General features: G+C 31.3%; 1 long non-coding RNA gene across 1 annotated transcript; it reads right to left on the bottom strand.

Annotated features, from left to right (window-relative positions):
• Nucleotides 1-6,007: 6,007 nt before the first annotated feature.
• Nucleotides 6,008-8,212, bottom strand: LOC147073540 (uncharacterized). The gene is made up of 4 exons (XR_015070355.1): nucleotides 8,141-8,212; nucleotides 7,701-7,830; nucleotides 7,117-7,308; nucleotides 6,008-6,694 (listed from the first exon to the last, which is right to left on the bottom strand). It is a non-coding gene; the product is annotated as an uncharacterized LOC147073540 (long non-coding RNA).
• Between the last annotated feature and the right edge of the window lie 3,996 nt (nucleotides 8,213-12,208).

A 12,208-nucleotide genomic window follows, 5' to 3' on the forward strand; every position in this document is an offset into this window, starting at 1 on the left:
ATTGTAATGATTTGTCTTTTTATACACCTTCCAAATTGGCAAATAAATGTCATAGTGGTAGTATGCAAAGTTCTCTGGAAATGAACCTGCAATGCAAAATCCCTTGTACAGACCTACAAACTTATCTGTAGAATGGAACTACGAACTACCACAGAACGCCATGTTGAAAATGTCATTCGAATGTCGGATTTTGTTCAGTTACAAGTCTTGATTGGGTAGTTTTCGACAGTGGCTCCACCATCCCATTCTTCAGATTGTAGGTCTGTAACTAATTTTCTTTTTTTACTTCAATTTCATTAGTCTCTATCTCTATTCGTCTTCAACATCTTTGATGGAAATATATTTTATTGTTTTTCAAAATCCATTATCTCGCTGGGGCCCCTTGTGTCTAAAGATTTTTTCATGGCGGTTAAGGGGGAAGGTGTTCCATGTCAGCTATTTTCTGGTATTTTCGGAGGTTAAGCCTGAATCTTACGTAAGATTTATAGAAAAACTATTTATATAATTATGAAGCTTATTCATCGGCAAATATTTATGTTAAACATTTGATAACTGCATAAAGTATTTTTATGACGTAAAATAATATTCTTTGGAACCTTGAAATGTAATAATTGATAACGAAGCCATATTTTTGTGACATTAATAGACTGTGTTGATAACCGTTTTTTCCACTAAATATTATGTCAAAACGTTTATTATAGATAGCTTTAATGTTATCAAACATAATGTAGTAAAATATATTCAGTATAATTATAATATTTGCAGTTTCTGTTCCCTCTAAATCTAACGGAATCGACTAGACATTTTGTTATTAAAATATGCTATAATTATAGACATTCCAAATAATCTAAAGCTACGTATCAGAAGGGTTATCATTAATCATTGAATAAATGATGAAACATCTTGTTAATTATAAATTTATAATACTAAATAGTGAAATATTTTAAACGACAATTTCCGTGAAATTTTCGACAAGCTAATCTTCCATTAGAATCGCCTACGAACTGGCGCATGATGTCTAGTATTTATAGCTCGTATTATTTTCACTTTATATGTCCAAAAAAATACGCCAACACACTAGTATTGTACACAAATTTGTTTGTAACACTAAATGCTACAAATTGAGCACAAAAATAGGTTAAATAAACGGATATTCAAGCGTATTATAGCAAACGTAAAATCATTTTGACAGAAGGATCGGAAAGCAAAAAAAATCTGAAGAAATTTGTGTTTGCGTAAATTCTACGTAATGTCATACTAAATCATACATTCTAATTTTTAACACTGTTGCAATCTATTTTGCCTAATATTGCAACATAGCAGTTAGTTTTCTGTCCCTTTCTACAACTATCTCCCTCTACATTCAAAATAATTATGATTGTAGTAGGTATGTATTTTATAAATTGTGATAGATTTTATTTTATTTCAGTGAAATATATCGGGTCGTCCAGTATTGCCATATCTACTAAAATATTATTGGATTGATATTTTAGTAAATAAGTGAATGAAGTTTTTCACCATTTGTATCTACTATTAGTTTTACTATTTTTATTTAATAAATAATACACATGAGGTTTTACGAATTTCACATTTGTTATTAAACATACTTACATAATTTAGAACACCCCAAACACATCGCGAAGTAAAAATATCTATATTTTTTACTTAGCCAAATTATGAATCTACCTAGGTTAGGTACCTACTGATATTTATATTACAGAAAATTTAACTTTTACTAAATTATGAATTTGCGAGATTATAATAATACAGATGATTTTAAAGAATACTTTCATCAAATAATAACATAATAATGGATGCCTGTACTTACATAATATTTTCCAATGAAATATTTTTTTCTTTTAAATTAACTTTAATTTCGAAAGTTTAGCCTGGCAATACTATGAACGTCATTTATTTCAGCGGGAATGCGAAATTTTCATCCTCGGTTTTTGACATAGGTACCTAACAATATTATCACAATTATTTATATCGATTGTACTTACAAAAAATGCCACGAACTCACTATCCGATGGCTGGAAGTTCCAAAAAAAGACGTAGGAGAAAAGATGGAAATATTAATACATTAAAAACACAAAGGTTTGAAATTATTATTTTATAATTTTACATAATTATACATAGTTGAAAAAACCACATTTCACAGAAAATTTTGGTTCACAATATTTATTTATCTTGCAAAAGGAAGTTTTGCGTATTACTTATTAATACACACAATTAAGTATAATGATCATTTGTACTTATATTATGTTTGTGCCATGTCTTATTCGAAATTAGTGTGTCTGTGACAAAAATTATAATCTGGTACAATAATTAATAGCAGCTATACATTTTGTTTTCTGTTAACTATCTACTAAACTAATATTTTTGAATGTATTATAGTATTGATATATTGCCGAAGACTATGCCTGAGCATGGAAATCCTCAAAGCATACTACCTGAACCAGAATTTCATCCCACATTTGAACACGAACACGAAGAATTTATTATAGAAAATGAAATTGAAGATTCAAGCCCTAAATTCCGTGTAGAAGGCCGTAGAATTATAGACTTTTCATATTTTTCCCAACAACTTCAATTAATTAGCCACCATGATTCTCCATTTAATTGTAATTTATCACATTTAGAAATTTTTGGGGAAAATCGGGATAACTTTAGTAGTACATTTTTTATCCAATGTAAACTTTGTGGTAAAAAATTAAAATTATATACCACTGAAATGAACAAAAACAAAATGAATCTGTGTGACGCATTTGTATCCAGTATAATCAGTATCGGCAGTGGATTTTCAAATCTGGAAGAAATGTGTTCAGCAATTGACGTACCATCGATTACAGCAAGAACATACAGAAAGAGTCAACAGAAGGTGTACGAGTGGTTTGAAGAAACCAAAAATAAGAGTATGGAAAACGCTGCGAAAGAAGAGCGACAACTTGCAATCGAAAATGGTGACGTCGATTCTTCTGGTATTCCCATGATATCAGTTGTTGCAGACGGCTGTTGGTCGAAACGTTCATACAGATGCAATTATTCCGCAGCATCTGGCGCTGCCACGATCATTGGTCAAAGAACCGGAAAGATTTTGTACATGTCAGTGAAAAATAAATATTGCGATTTGTGCGCCAAAGCTAAAAATAAAAATATCCCTGCTCAACAACATAAATGCTTTTTAAATTACACCGGTCCGTCAGCTGGAATGGAATCTACAGCAATATTAGAAGGCTTTAAAGAATCTAATAATACACATGGATTGATTTATTCAAAATTGATTGCTGATGGAGATTCCAGCACATACAAAAAAATTCTTGATTGTCACCCATATCCGAATGTAACTGTCGAGAAAGTTGAATGTAAAAACCATTTAATTAGAAATTATTGTGGCAAAATAGAGGCATTAACCAAAGACACAAGATATCCCTTGAATGTAAGAAAAATCATTGCGTCAAGAAAAAGACGTCTGCGGAAAGCCGTCATAGGTGCAATCAAGTATAGAAAACTACAAGATAGTACTTTCGAAGAAAAGGTTATCGCTTTGAAAAAAGATTTAATTAATGGACCGCACCATGTTTTTGGAGACCATACTTCTTGTCTACCAAATTTTTGTACAAATGAACCAAATACAGAGGACATGCTTGATGTAAATTATGTACCAGCATTAAAAGAATGCAGTCTATTTTCTCAATTAATGATATATAATTCTCGTTTGGTGCTAAATTCAAAAAGTTTAATTTATAATTTTTCTACTAATATTTCAGAATCTTTTAATAACATGATTGCAAAATTTGTAGGCGGCAAGAGAATTAACTACTCTCAAAGACAATCGTACATGGGACGATGTGCAGCGGCGGTAATCGCATTTAATACAAATAAGTTACATTGCACAATTCAAAAACAAGTTTATAAAAATAGCCCAAAAGCCTTCATAAATCGCTTAGAATCAAGAAGGTTGAAAATAAATAAAAAGAAAATAGGAAAACCTTGGCGAAAACCAATACATTCTGTTCCTTTATCTAATCCAGATTATGGATAGAGTTGCCAAAAACCTGATATGGACAAAAATCAATATCAATAATTGTTAAAAGAAACTTTTTTGAAAAAACTCAAACTAACAAACTATGAGAGGAGGGATATAGAAAGACGCACTGTATTACAATCTGAATGTGCAGAATGGCTAGAAAGGCGACGAAACCTTCTTACTGCCTCTGTTTTTGGAAAGGTGTGTAAGCGGCGAGAAAATACAAAATTTGGGCCTTTGGTAAAACGTTTATTATATAGCCAATCATTAGCCAACGTGAAAGCGGTAAAATATGGTAAAGAAAATGAATCAATAGCTTTACAACAGCTTAGTGTACAAGAACGAATTAAGATTGAGAGATGTGGATTGTTTATCGATGATGTGTATGATTTTATCGGTGCAACGCCAGATGGCATCAGCGATGATGATACAATTATTGAAATAAAATGTCCTTTCTCAGCTGCTGGAATAAGTGCAGATGAAGCTATTGTACAGAAAAAAATTAAATTTTGGAAAGTAGATAAAGACAGGAATATGGTAATAGATAAAAATCACGATTGGTACTTCCAGATTCAGGGGCAGCTTCATATTACTAAGAAAGATGTCTGTTTATTTGGAGTTTGGACGGGACATAATTTTCCTGTTAAAATAGAATTAATCAAAAAAGACGAGACATTTTGGATTGAAACGATTGAAAAAAAGATATATCACTTTTATATGAATTGTCTACTGCCAGAAATAGTAGATCCCAGAACCAGTAGATCTATGAATATTAGAGAACCAGAAAGGCTGAATTTCTAAATTTTTATTTTAAATTTTATTATGCTTAATATATTTTCAACAAGTCTATATTACATCACTATTTTATAGTTCATCAAGATATATCTAATTTACTAATATAGTTTACTGTTACGAGACACCTAGAACGAGTGTAATTTTATGAAATTCAAAATAATATGTATACTTACATCTAAATAATGATACCTACAGATTTTGCTGGCGATTCCACTGTGCCATATTTTGTATAAGCATTCGTCTCTGCAGCCGTGGGGTTTGGTTCCGTGTAAAAAGTACATTTTGTTCTCAAGGTCAAAAACCAAATTGGTTGTGCCAATGGCTTATAACCATTCCTCATAAATGATTATAACTGATATCACCTCATAACTGATCAGTGCCACGCACGAGTTAACTCGCGGGATCTTTTAAACGTCATAACTTCTGAATGAACTGTTTGTGTATATTTTCTTAACAATATTTATCATTTTAGTGTGAAAATATTCACGTTAAACATGTTGATTTGGTAAATTTTCACAAATATTTATCATTCTATTCTTATTTCATATTTTTTAAGGGATTCATTTTATTCCAAAAATAACTGACCTACAAGTACCCACCTGGTAAAAATTGGATTTGGATTGGATGGAATTTCCTAGTAGATTTTCCAACTAAACAACATGACGCTTTCTATATATTATTTACTGTTAGTTTTGAAATTATTGTATTTGAAATAAATAATGTATCAATAATACACATAGAAATCAATAGATATATAAAATAGATATCACAGTTTAAAAATCAGAAAGATCAATGCATATTACCATTGTTTATGTTACAATATAAAACAACATTTATCATTGAACGTAGGTACCAAGAAAAATAGACTTCATTAAAATGTGTCAATATAGTATATACCCGATATAATTATATAAATTATTATATTGTTAATTACTCTGTGGGGTCCATATATACTGCTTCAATTGTAATTTAATTTTACAGTATAATTATTTATGTTAAGTACTTGATTTACTTATTATATGTACAAATGTAATATACTTACCTACTTATTAGGATATATCTTGGTGAATTTTAAAATAAGAGGAAATTAAATGGAGTTCATCGTGTCTAACTAGATGTCAGCCGTTGTTAAGTCTTATATAAATATTTATACATTATTAAATTGTTTTTCTGTTTTTTATTGATGTAAAGACATGACATGTATTCAAAGTAATAACAAATTAGCTGTGTACTATTTATTTAACTTATATTAAAACCCCAAGATTGATTTCGTCTTACGACATATTTTATTCTTCTAAGTTTTACTATGACATTGTAATATGAACCATGGATATAGTATAGTACTTAAAAAAATCAAAACTGGTAATATATTATTTCAATATTTAATTGTCAATTTTCATTTGAAGTCAGCATTTAATTACTGGTATAACACATAATTATTAACTGATATCTACAACTTCAGATGGACAAATTAATTGATATATCATAATATCAGTTTTCATTTCCTTTCAACAATGTATTCATTCTAGCAGCTATTTTAAATATCTTACTAGTTTTTATGTCATGGCACCTTACAAAGGCTCCGAGCAACCGTATACTGAGCTTCGAGAACAGATGTTTACGACGGATACTGGGTGTGCGGTAATTTTAGAAGTAACGGGAGATAAAAGAACGCACCAAATAGCCTCCCATCACGCTGAGAGTGAATACGCAACTTTGTACCTGGCCCGGCCACGTGCTGCGAGTGCCTGAAGAGAATCCCAATCTGGTTTGCCTGTTCTTCAAGCCAACCGGATTCCGGCGTCCTGGATGGCCACTAAATACTATCTATATAGCATATCTGGCGGAGTTACGGGCTGCTAGTATGACCTGGAACGATGCAAAAAAACTAGAGTGACAGAGATTCTTGGAGGCGCCGCATTGTATCCATATGCTGCAACTAAGATGCGGATATAGCCGAAGAGAAGAAGTAATTAATATACAGCATCTAGAAAACTTAAAGCCTTTGAAATGTGTGTGTATAGATACATGCACCTTTCATTGGTGTTGGAAAGACAATTTTTCTAATATCAAAGTGATATTGAGGCTGAAAAAGACAAGACTTGGAGAGTAAGCTCTACCAAATGACATACCTAATATGATACAAGTAACTGATATGCACAATTATATTATATTTTATATTACGAATCAAAATAGCAACTTTTATATCATTATCGATAATAATAAATTTAGTGCAAAAATGTTTTTATAAAATTGTTTTATTTTTTAAACATTAGTCACTTTATATTTACCTTGTGTAATTGTACTATTAAATCTATAAAATGGGTGTATATGCTTTATGGTCGACGTCATAAATCACGCCATGTTCGAAACGTACGCCGAAAGTTGGATTTATTTCATTATTAATTAAAAGATTTATTTCATTCCATCTTATTCATATGAAACCGTCGACAAGCAAAGATCTCGGTAGACATTTTCTCCATCTGCAAAAAACATAACATAGGAACTGTTAATAGTGTGATTTTTAATCTTTTATAGTTGGCGACTGTTTGAAGAGTGGTAATTAAAACGGATTAGTGATAATACAAAGCATCAAAAAAGATTGATTAACTAAAATAAAGTAATCAGGTAGGTAACATGTTTAATAACAACTAGAACGCCTTAGATTATATCAAACAAATATATATGAAATCACAGGTTTTATATAATTCTGGAATGAATGTAACTAACCTCAAAAAAAGGATTGTATTACGTCGGAATTATGAAACATTGAAAGTATGTATAGACTAAGAAAACAATAAATAAACACTTGAATAATATATGCAAAACACACAGAATACTACGATAGTAATAAATAACATAATATTGTACTTACAGATAGTGTTTCTTATTCCTGATATAAAACACAATTGTTTTAGGTACCTTGCAATTTGCAAACATAATATTTGACAGGAGAGAGATTTTTATATTAGTCTATGGCCAAAAATACGGATTTATTTGGCCGGCTAAAAAAAAGATTTTAATATAGCAAGAACATTTTAAATATGCGACAAATAAATAAAAGTATATATAATATAGTTGTTAAAAAAATCTGTGTACATTATAAAATATATTTAATATTATAAATACATATATTTTTTAAATTTATGTTATAATTTGTAAACGACGAAGCACGTCAGCTAATACGCATAGTAAATGTTTAAACTTCGGTAATCAAATTCGAATGTGACAGAAAGAGAAAGAATAACTTTTTAATCATATTAGCATGCGTAAAAGAGATGTAACATAATATCACTTTCACTTTAAAAATCATACCTAGTATTCAATGTCATAGTTCAACTTTAAATGAAAAAACAGAAACTCTAGGTAAGCATGTGTGCCCTTAACTAACTAGTACCTACAAAGTACGAGCCCATATTATTTTTAATCGCAAATTTGATCTAAAATCGTCAAATACCTAATTGTATACCAGTAATTCGCTACCATCGCTAACATTAACATGAAAATCTGATATCCAGAAATCATTGGCGCCACCGGTTAAATTTTGTCAACTCCACAGAATCTAATCTAAATAGTTGTATTATGTATTTGCAGTGGTAACTTGTTTATTGTCTATGGTTGCTATTGATGACTGTTTAAATGACACTTATTACATTGTATTGGCGCCCCTCCAACTATATCTTGTTTCGTGGGTATGTTTATAGTGTCCGACTACGTCATTTGCGCTGCGCTGTCACAATATGATGTATAATATTAAAAACAAAAATAGTTTTTTAATATCACTCCAGTATAAGTTAACCTAAGTATTTTTTTCTTTATTTTTGGGTGGGGGGGGGGTCACATTAGAAAATTTATGGATAGGTATAAAAACATAAAACACACATTTTCGATTAAATCTTAATTTAATGTTTTAAATACAAATGAAATATAGTGAAAATACTCTTATTTTGGTACAATTGTATTGGCTTAGACATTAGCTATACAATAGTATCATTCACGGGATATATTACATTATCCATTTTGCACAACGGACAGCAGTCACTGATGACTTTATAACAGTTAAAAAGTTATCAGTATAGATAATTCTCCAGCCAGGTGAAAGTGGGGAAATGTCCCGATTCATTCCTTGCTTTTTAAAGCCATTATTTACTTCCAATTAATCTATTGGCCCAATAATAAGAAATCCATTTTTAAATAGACACAATTTTTTGAAAACTAACAATGTACCTACATTCCATCTTGAAACTGGTTTGAGGCAGTGAATGCACACACTACCCATGCCTTGCGATGTGTTCTACTACAAGTGAACAAAAAAAATGCAAGAAAGTAGACATGGCTAATGAACAGAAGTGAATGAAAGACTGTTGGCACTTCTAATTTGGGATTATGTTGGGTGTCGAATCGAATGCCAAGTGTCCAGTGTTTTTATTGACGCTCAAGTAAAATAGATTTCGATATCGAATAATCGTTGATGCGAATAGACTATGTAATGAATTTTAAAATTCATTACGCCCTTTTTTTTTAATGTTCTAACATATGTATGGAAATATTCCACTAAAACACATAATTTCTATCTCAATTCACCTTAAAAAAGAATTCAGCCTTATATTGGAGCCAACATTGTAATCAAAAACCTGGAATTACATGGCATCAATCAAGGCCAACTATATTCGGGCCATGGCACTGAATTTACCAATACTTTGTATTGTATTTGAAGTATGAGCAATAACTAGCACTACCATCGAAGTTTACAGCTCCGTGTCACGGTCTGACTATAGTGGGCCTCGGGGATCAATGATATTTTAGGACAGTGTTTCTCAAACTCTCTGATAGTAAGAATACTGTTGTAAATTATTTTTAGCAAAAATATTCCACAGCAGATAAAAAAACAATAACATAGAACCAAAAATGAAAATTTTCAATTGGCAGCTCAAAAATTTAAAAAAAAATACTTTGAGGTATGCCAGTAAAATGTATGTCTCTGAATGGGTACTGGCATGAAGAATGTTTGGGACACACTGTTTTAGGGTATACCGCTATTAAAATGTAAAAATACATATTCATTTTTTGTACATGCTTAGATTTGTAATTAGATTATACAATCAAAGATAGTTTTAAATACTATATTATATTAATGGCGACATATTTAGATACCATTGGTTCTTCATATTACATCGAAACAACATTGTGGAAAGACCATCGATAATATAAATGTTCAGAAAAAATAACTGTAACTCAAAAAGTTAAAATAAGGTAGTTTGCACCATTAACAGATTTTTTCTATGAGAATTGATCGTTAACCATTTGTCCAACAAATTGGATCCTTACAATGGATCCAGCATCATTGAAAGAAGATTGCCCGATCAGAGATTCGAATCCGCATCCGTGACATGTGACATGGCACGCAGGGATTTTGGCACTACTCTGCATAATTTACTGTGCAGTTCCAATTTTAAAATATTATTTTGAAGTCAATGACAGATGAAAAAAACAAATGACAATATCGCGCTGAAAAAACAGGTATTAATTAAATTATATGTGCATATATCGTCGGTGTTTTGTAAAAAGGACGAATTAACCAAAATGCTATTTTACAGGAGGATTTTTAACTTTTGACATTTATTTATTAAATACCTGTGGATGATTATAAATGTCTAACAAGTTTATAATAAAGCTTAAGAAAGAATACTGTCCGTATAATAGGCATTATAATATAATATTTTAAAAGGCCTAATACGTCACATTCGCTTTTTCTTCATAATACTAAGTGGATATTCGCCCTTACGATTATTGTTTTTAAGTACTTTCCTTTGGCGATACAAATTCGCCGTTTTTACACAACAATGCTAGTGAGGTACATAATATTGTTTTTTCATTAAAATCTCGATTTCGCCAAAATGGTTGATTCGCCTTTTTTACAAAATACCGACTATATATTGTTGGTGTTTCTAAGTGAAACGGCAAATAATTTTCAACTGTATGTGGAATGAAATTTCGGCCGCGTTGTCATTCAGAGACTGATAGTCGGCCTGTTTGCACGTCAATTTGTTTTGTGATGGCGTCGGAGGAATATATTCTTAAATCGTGTAAAGATGACTAAAAAACGTTCCACATGTCAATGAACATACTATTATTTTTACGAATATAATAATAAACATAACATAAAAAGGACGCATGTTGAATTTTTATGACAAATTATATTTCGTTCGGATCGCGTCATTTGCACAATCCGCGCATCGCCTAGTTGCGAGATCTTTTTAGACCATGCCACAGCTGAGGTATAGCCATAATAATAATAACATTTTGCAAAAGATGAAACAGTTTAATTGGATGGTTTTAAACGACATTCTGGCCACTTGGGTGACTTCATTAATTATTAATCTTGGAAATACTACTTTCACACATGCAAGGCAGTGGACAGGTCCTTGGCAGTGGTAAAATAAAGATGACAGATTTATGTGCTAATTTTATAGGGGGACTTTTTATTATTTTACATGAGGCACGTAAATCACAGATGCCAGCATAGAAGTTCCTAATAATCAACAAGAATTTAATAAAAAAATATATCTATTTTTCAGGGAGATAATATAGTACCTGCGAAGCTATTCTATACACAAGGCGGCTATCTACGGTAGTTTATCATATTTATGTATTGTGGCGGTGAATTCTAACAATAAGTTGACCGCCTCAACTGTCAAAAAGTGGTATGTTTTAACAGCCCCTCTCTTGGCTGTGTTAACTTTTAGAGCGAGATTGACAGTTTTGAGAGTTTAGACGGCTAACTTATTGTAACAATTATAATACCTCAATACATAAATATTATAAAGTTACTAGCTGACCCGGCAAACGTTGTTCTGCCAATAAATTATTTCTAGTGAATATTTTGGTTGTTAAATAAAAAATAACGAGTGTATCGTAAGTGTGTGGGGATGGGATCTATGACAGAAAGAGGAATAGAGCGTTGTAGACGATGACCGCCGATAAAAACAAAAAAACATCAACCATTCATTTTCTCAATTCAAAATGACTAATGATGTTCATAATGAATGAATTACCTGTGACAGGATCTCGTTGTTTAATGTTTATGCAATATCCGTCTTGTTCCTTCCAGAAAATTAGCGGATATTGGAGAGCGTCGTATGAACGGTGTGTGTCAGCGATGAACTCCACATTATTGTTTCTTCTTCGAATCACGATTTCTCGCGTCAATGTGCGGTCGCCAACCATGATTCCAGCAATGTCGTCAACAACAGGTGCATTGAATAGACGCACGTGCTCTCCAGCTGGTGTTTTATCAGGATTGATGACAATAGCGTGATTGTCACTTTGCAATTCGTGCATGTGTGCTTTGAAGAATTTCAATAATTCATTGTGCTCATTCAA

This window comes from Rhyacophila brunnea, unplaced genomic scaffold, assembly GCF_057557595.1.
Source record: "Rhyacophila brunnea isolate RB1 unplaced genomic scaffold, BYU_Rbru_1.0 scaffold_17, whole genome shotgun sequence".
NCBI lineage: Eukaryota > Metazoa > Arthropoda > Insecta > Trichoptera > Rhyacophilidae > Rhyacophila > Rhyacophila brunnea.